General features: G+C 37.0%; 1 long non-coding RNA gene across 2 annotated transcripts in view; it reads left to right on the top strand.

Annotated features, from left to right (window-relative positions):
• The window catches only part of LOC131119106 (uncharacterized), a 103,569-nt gene that overhangs the window by 41,803 nt on the left and 46,472 nt on the right, over positions 1-15,294 (top strand). For both annotated transcript variants that reach the window (XR_009126245.1, XR_009126239.1), the window contains 2 exons: positions 1,354-1,470; positions 6,521-6,659. This is a non-coding gene — a long non-coding RNA (uncharacterized LOC131119106). The remainder of the gene's footprint in view (positions 1-1,353; positions 1,471-6,520; positions 6,660-15,294) is intronic.

Genomic DNA, 15,294 nt, shown 5'->3' with positions numbered 1-15,294 from the left:
AGAGTAGAGTGGAATAGAGTAAATTGTAGAGTAGAGTGTGGAGTAGAGGGAAGTAGAGTGTAATAGAGTAGAGTGTTGAGTAGAGTGTAATAGAGTAGAGTGGAGAGTAGAGTGTAATAGAGTAGAGTGGAATAGAGTAAAGTGTAGAGTAGAGTGTGGAGTAGAGGGAAGTAGAGTGTAATAGAGTAGAGTGTCGAGTAGAGTGTAATAGAGTAGAGTGAAGAGTGAAATAGATGAGTGTAGAGTGGAATAGAGTAGAGTGGACTAAAGTCAAGTAGAGTGTAGAGTAGAGTGGAATAGAGTAGAGTAGAGTGGAGTGTACTAGTAGTAATAAGATAAAGTCCTTGGTTTGGTCCATTGATGCGCCCCCCCCTCGCCACCCCCCCCCCATAATATTTGACAGGCGGCGGGCGCAGTGACGCCTCACCTGCAGCCGTGTGAAGAAAGTGCAGAATAAAGACTTTGCTTCTTCTTTGATTGCGTTCTCGCTCCGCCGGTTCCAGCGGTGAATTATTAACATGGCCGCAGCGAGACGTGCCACGGCAAATATTGGCCTCACCTGCGGCCGCCTCACTGGAGGTTCTTAATATCCTGAATCAGTGAAGAAAAAGCTCTCTTTTGTTTCTGCAAACACCTGATCAATATGATGCACTGTGCTCCCGACAAAACTTACTAACTTTTATTTCAAGCTTTCATTTGTTTGCTTTTTTTTTGCTCTCGTGCTTTTTCTCTTTCCAGTAACGAGCTCGGCGCCGTGACCTTCTGGCCGGCCAAACATTTGCTTTAAATCAGTCGATAACGCCGCAGCTTTCAGCGCCGCCCGGAGTCACGAGGGCGGTGATTATTTTGCTCTTTGCGAGGCCTTAGCCAGTCGGGAAAATATCATTCATGTAGCACAAAAAAAAGACGCGCAGCGGAGAGATGGAGTGAAGGGGGGGCTTCGGGGGTGGGGGGGTTCGGGGGTTGGGGGGGGCGACATTGTGGACAAAAGGTCAGATTCACATCTGCTCCCGAGCTCTCAGGTCATGCGTGTTGTTCCCCCCGTGCGGGTTATTGATCTGGAAGACATGTTCCCTTCATGCAGCAAAAAGGTGTCCAATGTTCAGCCCGAGGGCCATTTGTAGCACACAACACAGCTATCTTTGGAAAAGGCAGTATCACATTGAAATGTGTACTTGGTGTAGGTACTACTTGCTATAGAAATGTAGTTGCTGAATGTGTTTTTTGCTAACTCATACCTGCTACCTTGCCAGTATAAAGGCTTCTCATCCGGGTGGGGGGGTTGGGGGTGGGGGGGGGCATGAGGTCACCCTGGTGGACACGACAGAGCGCTAATAAGACGTCTCATTACAGAGCGGGCGGAAGGATCTCTGCGCCACGAGGCCGGGTCACGACTCTGCAACACGAGGGCGCCACAGTGGTGCACGGCGACACGAACCACTTTGACTCTCCGCCGAGTGACAAAGCGCTGTGAGTGATGACACCCACGAAGCCTGCTTTTCATTGGTTTTTACTGCTTTGCATGACGTTATCCCTAAGAGGCTGTCGTTCGGCATAAGCGTTCCCCAAAAAGCACAGTATAGTACAACTTCAAGTGTACTAATAGAAGTATTCCGTTTGAGCCCCATCTTATTTTTCCCTGGCACACTGTGCACTTAGTTCCAGAGTGTGGCCATTTTCACACTGTGGTGCGGTCCCACATCCACTCCTGTCGTGGCGCACTTCACAATTCCTCTTGTCCTTCTGGTGGACCACAAGGACTCATAGTCCTTCCATTTTGTATACTCATAGTACTCATAGTACAATTTCATATTTCAACTCTATGCTCCTCAAATAATATCACAAGTTTATTCTTGCTAGTTTCTTATTTTTCACTTTATGTTTTGATGTTATCTCGAAAATTACTGCATTTTTTTTCCATTACTGCAGTTTTTTTTAAACAGTTCCATATTTTGTCTTGAAAAAGTTCTTACTGTTGCATTCATATTTTAAGTGTTATTTTTTGCTTAAAGTATATATTTTATACTCAAAACGATCACAGTTTGCAGTAATGGGAAGAGTTGAGTTGAGTGGTTGCAATTCATCATAAAAAGGAGAGAAGAAAAAGTATTAGAAATATTGATGGATTTGGGACAGCACTACATTGTCAAAATTGGCACACTCAGGAACTAAGTACACACTGTACACAGTATACTTATTTTGTTCTTAGTGTTGCATTTACATTTTAAGTGTTGTTTTTAAACAAATTTTTGCTTAAAGTATATATTCGTAGGGGTCCACAGGTGGCCCCCAGGCGCACTTTGGACAACCTTGGTTCGGACTGTGGCTGTGTCTCCACCGACACACTTCTGTACTTAAACTGAGTGTCCAGACAAAGAAGTACACAGTCAGATGTACTCAAAACGATCACAGTTTGCAGTAATGGGGAGAGACAAAGTTGAGTGGTTGCAATTCACCATAAAAAGGAGAGAAGAAAAATAAAGTAAATATTGATGTATTTGACAGCATGACACGTCAAAATTGGCACACTCTGGAACTAAGTACACGGTGTACACAGTATACTTATTAAAGGAAAAGCGGAACTTCCTTTGAGTTCACATTGCAACGCCGAAAGGTTTCCAAACTGAAAAACTACAACACAGCAGCAGTGTCTAGCGTTACTTTTCCTATGGTAAAAAATATACTTTGTACACCGTGTACTTTGTTCCTGAGTGTGCCAATTTTGACAGTGTAGTGCCGTCCCAAATCCATAAATATTTCTAATACTTCTTTTTCTTATCTCCTTTTTATGACGAATTGCAACCACTCAACTTGTCTCTCCTCTTCCCTCCCCATTACTGCAAACCATGATCTTTTTGTATAAGTATAAGTACAGAAGTGTGTCCGGTGTAAGCAGCCAAACCAAGGGTGTCCAAAGTGTGCTCGAGGGCCATCTGTGGGCCGTTAAAAATATATACTTTAAGCAAAAAATTTTTTTTTAAACATTTAAAATGTACAGTAAGAACAGAATAAGTATACTGTGTACACCATGTACTTAGTTCCTGAGTGTGCCAATTTTGACAGTGTAGTGCCGTCCCAAATCCATAAATATTTCTAATATTTCTTTTTCTTCTCTCCTTTTTATGATGAATTGCAACCACTCAACTTTGTCTCTCCCCTTCCCTCCCCATTACTGCAAACCATGATCTTTTTGAGTACATCTGACTGTGTACTTCTTTGTCTGAACACTCAAAAGACAAAGTGTCCAAATTGCGTCCGGGGGCCATCTGTGGACACCTAAAAATATATACTTTAAGGAATTTAAAAAAAAAAACACTTAAAATGTAAATGCAACAGTAAGGACAAAATAAGTATACTTTGTACACCGTGTACTTTGTTCCTGAGTGTGCCAGTTTTTTACAATGTAGTGCCGTCCCAAATCCATCAATATTTCTAATACTTCTTTTTCTTCTCTCCTTTTTATGACGAATTGCAACCACTCAACTTTGTCTCTCCTCATCCCTCCCCATTACTGCAAACCATGATCTTTTTGAGTACATCTGACTGTGTACTTCTTTGTCTGAACACTCAAAAGACAAAGTGTCCAAAGTGCGTCCGGGGGCCATCTGTGGGCCCCTAAAAATATATACTTTAAGCTAATTTTTTTTTTTAAACGCAACACTTAAAATGTAAATGCAACAAAATAAGTATACTTTGTACATTGTGTACTTTGTTCCTGAGTGTGCCAGTTTTTTACAATGTAGTGCCGTCCCAAATCCATAAATATTTATCTTCTTTTTCTTCTCTCCTTTTTTTAATGGTGAATTGCAACCACCTTGAGGCAAAAATCCCCCCAAAAGTGTACTTTTCCTTTAAGACGCATCATGTCTTGAACTGAAAATGGATCAACACAGAAGTTTACCGCCGGGAAAAGATTAAAAAAAAAATAAAAATCATGTCTTAAAGCGAATGAAACGAAGGAGAAAAAAAGGTTGCTCGGAGTTCATCAGAATGGTCCAACTCGTCATTTGAAGTTGTTACAAATGGCTTCCATTTTTATTATTAAAAGCAGTAAAAATTGGAAATTGGCTGTTTTTGGGTGGAGAACAAACGCGGATTCCTTGGATGGCGTGTTTGTTTCCTGCGCGGTACAAAGTGTGCGCCGCCTCGTCGTCCTCAGCTTATTATTAAAAGTGTCCTCTGGGTGTGAACATGAAGCAATAACACACACGGCGGCTAATTGCGTTAGCAACAAGCACATTGGCTGCCGTGCAGGACAAAGGCTACAATCTAATAGTCAGGTGGCAATACAGCAACAAAATTAGAGCATTAGTTTTCATCAGTGTCCCCCTGCAGCCAGGAAGTGGGGGTGGGGGGGACGGGAACGGGGACGGGGACGGGGGGGCGGATGGTTGTGCAAAACATCCAAATCTAATTGTGAGCATGTTCTTGTTCGCTGCCAAACTTTTTGACTTACGGGCCAACGACTTTCCAGGGTTGACGTTGTGTTCTCATCTTAGCAAACACTTCCTATTTCCTGCTAGGGGGCGGAGCAATGAGACAGTGCCAGGAAAATTTGCCAGATTGTTGCCGTTCTTCGTACATATTAGGGGTGAACAATAATTATTGGACCGTCATACTGATGACTTTTAACAATATTTTTGATAATTCAAGGACGGAACTATGCGTGCTAGTCGGACAGGATGCGCAGCGATGAGGGTGGAAACTCTGAAAATGCTGGCTTTTCCTCTCTATAGAAGGACGACAATGATAATAATAATTTTAATAATAATAATAATAATATTTATTAATACTCTTTATATATAAATAATTATGTAATAATAATATTGATAATAATAATACATATTATGTAATAATATTAAATATATAAATAATTATTAAATAATAATAAAAATAATAATAAATATTATGTAATAATATTAAATACAATAATAATAATAATAATAATAATAATAATAATAATAATAATAATAATAATAATAATAATAATATATGTTATGTAATAATAGTAAATATATAATAAATATATAAATAAATTATTAAATAATAATAATAAATAATAAGTATTATGTAATAATATTAAATAATATATAATAATAATAATGATAATAATAATAAATATTATTTAATGATCATAATAAAAGTCATACTCCTGTGTGACTTTTCCTGTGTATTTTATTGTCCTTTTAGTAATGAAAATGCTGGCTTTTCCTCTCTATGGAAGGACGGCAGTGATATAATAATAATTTTAATATTAATAATAATAAAATTGAATAATACATTTTATATATAAATAATAATATTAATAATAATATTATTAATAATAATACATATTATGTAATAATATTAAATATATAAATAAATTATTAAATAATAATAACAAATAATAATAAATATTATGTAATAATATTAAATATAATATAATAATAATACATATTATATAATAATATTAAATATATAATAAATATATAAATAAATTATTAAATAATTGTCCTTTTAGTAATGAACATGCTGGCTTTTCCTCTCTATGGAAGGACGGCAGTGATATAATAATAATTTTAATAATAATAATAATAATAAAATTTAATATATAAATAATTATTTAATAATAATATGAATAATACATATTATGTAATAATATTAAATATATAATAAATATATAAATAAATATATAAATAATAATAACAAATAATAATAATGATGAGAAATATTATGTAATAATATTGAACATTGTATAATAATAATAATAATAATAATAATAATAATAATAATAATAATAATAATAATAATAATAATAATAATAATAATAATAATAATAATAATAATAATAATAATACATATTATTTAATCATGCGTCCTCATTGTAGCTTCCTGCCGCGGATTTGGTCAGAAAATTGAAAAATCTAACTAGTTTTAGTTCAGGAAAAGCTAAAAATAAAAACAATCATACAGAAAATACATTTCTAATACAGCTCAATGGGCAAATATTTAGTTTTTTTATCATGTTGGATGTCTTCTTAATAAACATAAAAAAAAAAACCTCAGCAGGCCGTCGCATCTTTCATTCATTGTATTTGTTTTGCCTTTTAGTCCAAATCTCCAAGCAGCAAAGAACAGCTTTTGCCTGAAAGTGTAAAATATTCATGTGGAGAAATGAGGTCAGCTCCCAATCTGAAACAATCGTTACAAATCGCATGAAGACGACGTTAAGTTTTTTTTTTTTTTTTTTTTTTCTCCGAGAGGATGAACGTAAATGTCAATAACGTGCAGAAGAACAGCAGCAACAATATCAACTTTCTCTTCAATCTTCCTCTCTTTGCTCCTGCGGGGCTTTTCAACCTGCAATATTACAAACACACGCCAATAAGAACGCACACACACACACACACACACACACACATGCACACACACACACTGGGCCTGAAGGCGGGTCACTAGAAGCTGGATGGGTTATTAATACTTGATGCTAGTGTCTGCGGTGCGTTATCCAATTCTAATGATAACATTTGTGGCCTTTCAGATTAAAGTATCACCCCCCCATGCCCCCCCGCCCGACCACCCGCCCCCCCTGGATCTCAGATCTTCTGGGGGCTAAGACCTTCTAGTGCTGACACACGAAGACACGCCCTGGACACTCGCTGAACTGGACCAAGTCTCAGGTAGGGTACTTCTACTTCATATAAGGGGTGTCCAAAGGGTGGCCTGGGGCTGTTTTTTTTTTAATGTGCCCATATCACACCAGAATGAAAAGAAACTCATAAAAAAAAAAAATCGTAATTTTACGATAATAAATAAACCCATTTAAAAAATCTAAACTAAAACTAAAATCTCTTACCATGCTGTTAACTACTCCCTTCAGAGAGCAACACAAACTGGGTCTAACAAGGACACAAAAACGCTGCACAAATATCTGAGAGTGTGTTTTCTAAAGAAAAAACATATTTTCATGCATTTCCCAAACATTTTTATCCATTTCCCAAACAATGAAAATGAATGATGTGATTTTGAAAGAAGGATGTACATTTTAGCATAGAGGCCTACTATCAACAACTGTCAGTCCTCTGCATCAATCTCCTGGTATGGCTGCTAATCCAAGTTCATCATTTTATAAGGCTAATAGATGATTAGAAAAGCCATCTAAAAATCTAAACTAAAATCTCTTACCATGCTGTTAACTACTCCCTTGAGAGAGCAGCACAAACTGGGTCTAACAAGGACAGAAAAACGCTGCACAACTCTGCAAGAAGACATATCTGAGAGTGTTTTCCAAAGAAAAAAAATTTTCATGCATTTTGCGAACAATTTTTTCCATTTCACAAAATTTTTTATCCATTTCCCAAACAATGAAAATTAACGAGATGATTTTGAAAAAAGGATGTACATTTTAGCATAGAGGCCTACTATCAACAACTGTCAGTCCTCTGCATCAATCTCCTGGTATGGCTGCTAATCCAAGTTCATCATTTTGTAAGGCTAATAGATTATTAATAAACCCATTTAAAAAATCTAAACTAAAACTAAAATCTCTTACCATGCTGTTAACTACTCCCTTCAGAGAGCAGCACAAACTGGGTCTAACAAGGACACAAAAACGCTGCATATTTGAGTGTGTAGTTTAAGACAAATGTCTTTGTTTTCCAAAGAAAAACTAATTTTCATGCATTTTAAAGGCTAATAGATGATTACACAATTCCCGGAAGCTGAACGCATCCCAGTTTTTGCAGGTCAGCATACACCGGATCGGATCTCTAGATCTGCGTAGTCGGTATTTCAGACCAATACTAGTCAAAGACATATCTGTGCAAAAACGATTAAAGCAAAAATGAAGTATTTTATTATGTTGTAGTAGAAGTAGAAGGTATTCGTGCAGTGGAGTTAAATGCCTGGCGTTTCCCGACATGAAAAGGCAACCAGTGCAGTCGTATGTTGGGCCACCGAGGTTCAAGGCCGGCTGGAAAATAGCAAACAGCATCTGTGAACAATGAAAAGCAAGAGGAGGTTTTTTTTTTTTTGTGCGCTGAATTCAAAGAACAAAAAACGTTGATAAGGCCTGAAGAGGCTTTTCAGAACGCGCACACACACAAAGGACTCTTCACGTTCCCGGCAGAGAATAAAAAGGTCCAATCAGGGGTGGCGGCGGTGGCGGCGGCCTCGGAAGAGGAAGTCATCATAAGCGAGCAGGACGCCGACGAGCAGCTGTTTGGGCTGCGCTCACGCTCACTTCCTGTTTGTCTTTGCACCTTCAAGTGCTGTTCAGCGCTTCTTTCCTGATGCCTTCATTGAGGCTGATGATGGAGGCGGGACGCAGCAGATGCTGATGTTGGAACAATGAAGGCAGACCAACACAATTAGGGGGTGTAGCTAGCTATTTTTTTTGGGGGGGGGGGCTACAGCCTGACATGCTATTTCTAAAAAATGCATTTTTAATATGAAATTCCATCAACGGTATTTATCGCAGCTTTCTACAATCAGGCACAGGGCTCACAGCTAGGAGACCCGCGTTCAATTCCACCCTCGGCCATCTCTGTGTGGAGTTTGCATGTTCTCCCCGTGCATGTGTGGGTTTTCTCCGGGTACTCCGGTTTCCTCCCACATTCCAAAAAAAAAAAACATGCTAGGTTAATTAGCGACTCCAAATTGTCCATAGGTATGAATGAATGTGAGTGTGAATGGTTGTTTGTCTATATGTGCCCTGTGATTGGCTGGCTGGCCACCAGTTCCGAAGACAGCTGGGATAGGCTCCAGCACTGCCCGCGACCCTTGTGAGAATAAGCGATAAAAAATGAATGAATGAATTTCATTTTATATGCAAAAGCGGAAAATTAGTTATTCTAATTATTCTTATTATTTTTCTCTTTTCTAGCTGGTAACTGATATTTAGTCTAGTCTATTATATGTGCCTTGTGATTTAATAAATAATCATAATAATAAGTTAAGTGCTCTGAGAACGCAGCATTTCGTCCATGTCATGTGGACCGCGGACATTTTTTTTTAGATTTTCAAGTGGTCCCTGCGTTGGTAAAGTTTCGGAACCCCTGATCCAGAAGCTTCTGTTCACTGACTCTACCTCCCGCCAACCAACACCAAGAAGGACTCCTGGAGAACCCTTTCACTCCCATCAACCAGTTGACTCCAGCAATTAACCGCCCAGCGTCGAACCAGCAGTGGTGTTCCAGCACAGAGGAGCTCGTTTATTTTTGCTCTCCAGACACTCAAACAGGTCAAACAGTGCAGGAGTTAATTTATGAAATGTGCACCAAAGAAGCATTCATGATTCCCGGGACTCTGCAGGACGCGTTAAGGCGGCACTGCACCGAGTCTCAGCTCAACTTGAGTGCGGCCGACGCTTCCATTAAAAGTGCTAATTAGCACGGCGCTAACGTCAGAAACATTCGCCGGTGCTGCATCAATAATTCATGCAGCAGCTGCAAAAAATATATAAAGCAAAGGTATCAATACTTTTTTTCCAGCCTTAAACTACACACTCTCAGATATTTGTGCGGCGTTTTTGTGTCCTTGTTAGACCCAGTTTGTGCTGCTCTCTGAAGGGAGTAGTTAACAGCATGGTAAGAGATTTTAGTTTTAGTTTAGATTTTTTAGATGGCTTTTCTAATCATCTATTAGCCTTATAAAATGATGAACTTGGATTAGCAGCCATACCAGGAGATTGATGCAGAGGACTGACAGTTGTTGATAGTAGGCCTCTATGCAAAAATGTACATCCTTCTTTCAAAATCATCTCATTCATTTTCATTGTTTGGGAAATGGATAAAAATGTTTGTGAAGTGGAAAATTTTTTTTTTGTGAAATGCATGAATTATTTTTTTTCTTTGGAAAACTATTTTTTGTCATGGCTGCACGGTGGTGGAGTGGTTACCATGCAGGCCTCACAGCTAGGAGACACAATTTCAATTCCCCCTCGGCCATTTCTATAAAAATGTTAGTGAAATGCATGAAAATGTGTTTTTCTTTGGAAAACGCTGTCTTCTTGCAGAGTTGTGCAGCGTTTTTGTGTCCTTGTTAGACCCAGTTTGTGCTGCTCTCTGAAGGGAGTAGTTAACAGCATGGTAAGATATTTTAGTTTTAGTTTTAGTTAATCTATTAGCCTTATAAAATGATGAACTTGGATTAGCAGCCATACCAGGAGATTGATGCAGAGGACTGACAGTTGTTGATAGTAGGCCTCTATGCAAAAATGTACATCCTTCTTTCAAAATCATATCATTCATTTTCATTGTTTGGGAAATGGATAAAAATGTTTGGGAAATGGAAAAAATTGTTCGCGAAATGCATGAAAATTTGTGTTTCTTTGGAAAACACTCTCAGATATGTCTTCTTGCAGAGTTGTGCAGCGTTTTTGTGTCCTTGTTAGACCCAGTTTGTGCTGCTCTCTGAAGGGAGTAGTTAACAGCATGGTAAGAGATTTTAGTTTTAGTTTAGATTTTTAAATAGGTTTATTAATAATCTATTAGCCTTATGAAATGATAAAGTTGGATTAGCAAAAATGTACATCCTTCTTTGAAAATCATCTCATTCGTTTACAATTGTTTGGGAAATGGATAAAAATGTTTGTGAAGTGGAAAACATTTTTTTGTGAAATGCATTTTTTTATTATTATTTTTTTTCTTTGGAAAACTATTTTTTGCACGGTGGAGGAGTGGTTACCATGCAGGCCTCACAGCTAGGAAACACAAGTTCAATTCCCCCTCGGCCATTTGTATAAAAATGTTAGTGAAATGCATGAAAATGTGTTTTTCTTTAGAAAACACTGTCTTCTTGCAGAGTTGTGCAGCGTTTTTGTGTCCTTGTTAGACCCAGTTTGTGCTGCTCTCTGAAGGGAGTAGTTAGTTAGACAGTTGTTGATAGTAGGCCTCTATGCAAAAATGTACATCCTTCTTTGAAAATTATCTCATTCATTTTCATTGGTTGGGAAATGGATAAAAATGTTTTAAAAAAATATGTTAAAAAAATTATTTGGAAAACTAAAAAATTTACAAGTGATCCCAAACGAAGCCTATTCATTTTGCCAAATTTTAAAAAAAAAATTTCCCATTTATTTAATGTTTAAGTGACAAAGCATTTTTGTTTTTTCATTTTCCCATTTTTTGCTTGTGTGCTAAAGCGCTAAAGAACAATAAAACCCAAATATTAGACTCATATTTATATCATAAATTACACCAGTTATTAATAACCCCTGAGTAGTGATCGCATGGCGGTCATCGCCATGGCGTACATGTTCATGGAACGGTGCCGTGCCTTGGAGAGCTGTGCTTGTACGATTCTTCTCCACTCCAAATAAGAGAGTGACATCATCGGCATGAGGCGTTAAATGTCATGGGAATTTATCATGGTAAGCTACTTTCAAGATCCTTGCATGAAAACGTCCTTATAAAGAAATGTCTTAAGATGTCGGAGTCGAACCCGGGGTCCTACGAGGACCCGGTGTAAAGGTACGGGAAGAGTTGTAAAAGAAATCGGCGAATTTTGAAGTACGCCCGTGTGAGTTTCCCTTCAGAGCTTCTGCTCCGTTGGCTGAGAGGCTGAGGAATCTCTGAAAAGGTCACAAGGTGGATGATTGGCAGCTGGTATTTGCGGCACAGTCAGCCTCCACGCCGCCCCCGTCAGGCTGACACGTTAGCACCAGGTGCGGCCATGTTGGGGTGGCAAAAAAAAAAAAAAAAAGACTTGGGCGTGGAGTGTTTTCTCGTGTCTCCTTCTTGTATCCGTGCCATTTCCACATTACGGTCGCTCACATGGAAAAGATAAAAGTCATTCAGAGAACGAACACTTTGGCGCCCCCTGATGGAAGACATGAACATTCACGGTTCTCCACCTCGCCAAGGTGATAGAGATCGTCTTTATCTCTACTTGGGAGTGAAAAGCAGAAAAGCTCCGTAAAGACGTTCCTATGACTCCTTGTGTAGGAGTAGGAGTGTAACACATTCACTGTTCATACTACAAGTATTCTTGTAGTATTCTTGTGTTAAAGGAATGTAGTAATCTGGTGTTAAAGGAATGTAGTAATCTGGCGTTAAAGGAATGTAGTATTCTGGTGTTAAAGGAATGTAGTAATCTGGCGTTAAAGGACTGTAGTATTCTTGTGTTCAAGGTGTGTAGTATTCTTGTGTTAAAGGAATGTAGTATTGTCATGTTAAACAAATGTAGTATTCTTGTGTTAAATGTAGTATTCACGTGTTAAAAGAATGTCTAGTATTCTGGTGTTAAAGGAATGTAGTATTGTCATGTCAAATGTAGTATTTGTATGTTAAAGAATGTAGTATTATTGTGTTAAATGTAGTAATCTGGTGTTAAAGGAATGTAGTATTCTGGTGTTAAAGGAATGTAGTATTCTGGTGTTAAAGGAATGTAGTATTCTGGTGTTAAATGTAGTATTCTTGTAGTATTCTGGTGTTAAAGGAATGTATTATTCTGGTGTTAAATGTAGTATTCTTGTAGTAATCTTGTGTTAAAGGAATGTAGTATTCTGGTGTTAAAGGAATGTAGTATTCTGGTGTTAAATGTAGTATTCTGGTGTTCAAGAATGTAGTATTCTCCTGTTAAACGAATGTAGTATTCTCGTGTTAAATGTAGTATTCTCGTGTTAAATGTAGTATTCTCGTAGTATTCTCGTGTCAAATGTAGTATTCTCATGTTAGACAAACATAGTATTCTGCTGTTAAAGGAATGTAGTATTCTTCTGTTAAAGAATGTAGTATTCTGGTGTTAAATGCAGTATTCTCGTAGTATTCTTGTGTTAAATGAAGGCGAAGGTTGAGAGAAGGTTTGGACGTGAGCCCTGAAAGGTTTTCCGGTTTTCCGGCCACAATGTGTGTGTAATTCCGGACAGGAGAAGGACCGTGGAAGGGAAGAACAAGCGCGGTGTTCGGCGTTCCGCGGAGTCGACTTTCCAGTCTATGGAAGCGTCGGTGAAGCACAGACAAAACATTTCCTCCCAGAACAACAACACGGACTCGAACGCGTCATCTCACGTTAGCGTCACCTCCACCGTATTGACGCGCATCCGTGGAGGGATCCCCGGCTCCGGGGTTGAACTTTGACCTGGTGCTGATGGGCCGGGATGATGGCGTTCACGCGCCGCCGCCAAACAAATGATGCGTGCGTGGCTTTAAATGTTGGACCTGCGCTCACTCGGGGGTTGAAAACACGGCGAGTTGCTTTCAAGCGGCGAGATCAGGAGAGAGTTTCATTAAAGGTGAGGCGCGTCTCACTTCCTGCTCACTTTGAGCCGCGACAACCATTTCCTCTTTTTGCTACGGGAAAAAAAAAACTCTTAGATTCGCCGTCTGTGACATTTGGGCTGAGATTGCTTTTTATTATTGTACTAAACTCAAAGCTTTGTGGGTAAATATGGCAGGTTAGGTTGACCCGTAGAGACGCCAGTTTGACAAAGTAAAGACCGAGGCCGCCGCACGAAAAACTCGAAACACGAAAACCATCAATAGATAATGTTCAAACTTTGCATCGGTATCAATATCGGCATCGGTATCGGTATCGGCATCACCAGAGAAAGACGTTAGAAGAACAACACAAACCAAACTAACGTCCATAAATGGAGACCTGCTGTTTTCCCATTGGTTGGTGCATGTTCTAAAAATAGCATTTACAAAAAAAATACCCCAAATTTGATCTCAAAATATTAACCAAAAACATGTCGTAATTTAACTAATTATTCGTGGAAAATATGAGGGATTATTATAAGGGAAAATAACATTTTAGTAGAATAAAGTTCAAATATTAACAAAATCTCTAAACAAAACATGTTCGGAATATTATATTATATGAAATATTATATAATAATATTAATAATTAATTAATTATATAATAATATTATGGAGAATAAATTGAATGGCTTTCCATTCAGTTTATTTATTCCCATTAATTTGTACATTAATTTATATTATTATTATTTTAAATTAATTTATTATATAATAATATTAGGAAGAATAAATATTAGGAAGAATAAATTGAATGGAAAAGCCATTCAATTTATTTATTCCCATTAATTTGTACATTAATTTATATGATTATTTTAAATTAATTTATTATATAATAATATTTGGAAAAATAAATATTATGAAGAATAAATTGAATGGAAAAGCCATTCAATTTATTTATTCCCATTAATTTGCACATTATTTTATATTAATATTTTAAATTAATTTATTATATAATAATATTTGGAAAAATAAATATTATGAAGAATAAATTGAATGGAAAAGCCATTCAATTTATTTATTCCCATTAATTTGTACATTAATTTATATTATTATTTTAAATTAATTATTTATATAATAATATTATGAAGAATAAATATTATTAAGAATAGATTGAATATTTATTCTTCATATTAAAATTAAAAAATAATTAATTATATAATAATATTATGAAGAATAGATTGAATATTTATTCTTCATAATATTATTATATAATTAATTAATTAAAGAATAAAATGGATGAAAGCCATTCAATTTATTCTTCCTAATATTTATTCTTCATAATATTATGATATAATTAATTCATAAATATATAAAAATAATTCATTAAAATAATGGAAAAATAAAGTAATAATATGTAGACAAAAAAAGGTTGTAATCTGGGCATGTCATCTGTAAATATTGGAAATAATAATAATAATAATAATAATAATAATAATAATAATAATAATAATAATAATAATAATAATAATAATAATAATAATAATAATAATAATAATAATAATAATAATAATAATAATAATAATAATCCCATCTATACTTTAATATACTTTGTATAGTTATAGTTATAGTTTTAAGTATAAATATATACTAAAATAATATATTCAAAACTGACAGGAAGTACGGTGTATTGTCTTCTCCGGGCGTTCCGATGGCCCACGGTCCTTGAAGGCATCGCTGAAAAAATGGAGTGGAAGTGAAGACGCACACGGACAGGCTAATTGCAGCATTTGGGCTCACCGTGTTATTTCTTATGAACCATACGCCCCCCACACCCGCCGCCCCCGCCCCCGCCGCCCCCGCCCCCCGTACCGCCGCCACCGCCGCCTCGGGTCCCCGACTCGTAGATTTCTCTTCCCGGCCGAGTTAATGGAAAGAAATTAGTCGTACTGGCGGATAAATGATGTGGGATCGTTAGCGATGCATAAGTCACATTTGCACGTTTCCATTAAAACCGGAATGGAAAAATGACTTTTTATTCAGGCACCTTTTGGAACACCTAACTAATCTACCTGCATTGGAAAAATATTCATATCCATAATAATAAAAAACATCCAAG

The sequence above is a fragment of the Doryrhamphus excisus genome, chromosome 2, assembly GCF_030265055.1.
Source record: "Doryrhamphus excisus isolate RoL2022-K1 chromosome 2, RoL_Dexc_1.0, whole genome shotgun sequence".
Classification (NCBI taxonomy): domain Eukaryota; kingdom Metazoa; phylum Chordata; class Actinopteri; order Syngnathiformes; family Syngnathidae; genus Doryrhamphus; species Doryrhamphus excisus.
The sequence above is the reverse complement of the archived record's forward strand: the minus strand, read 5'-3'. Positions and strand labels throughout refer to the sequence as shown.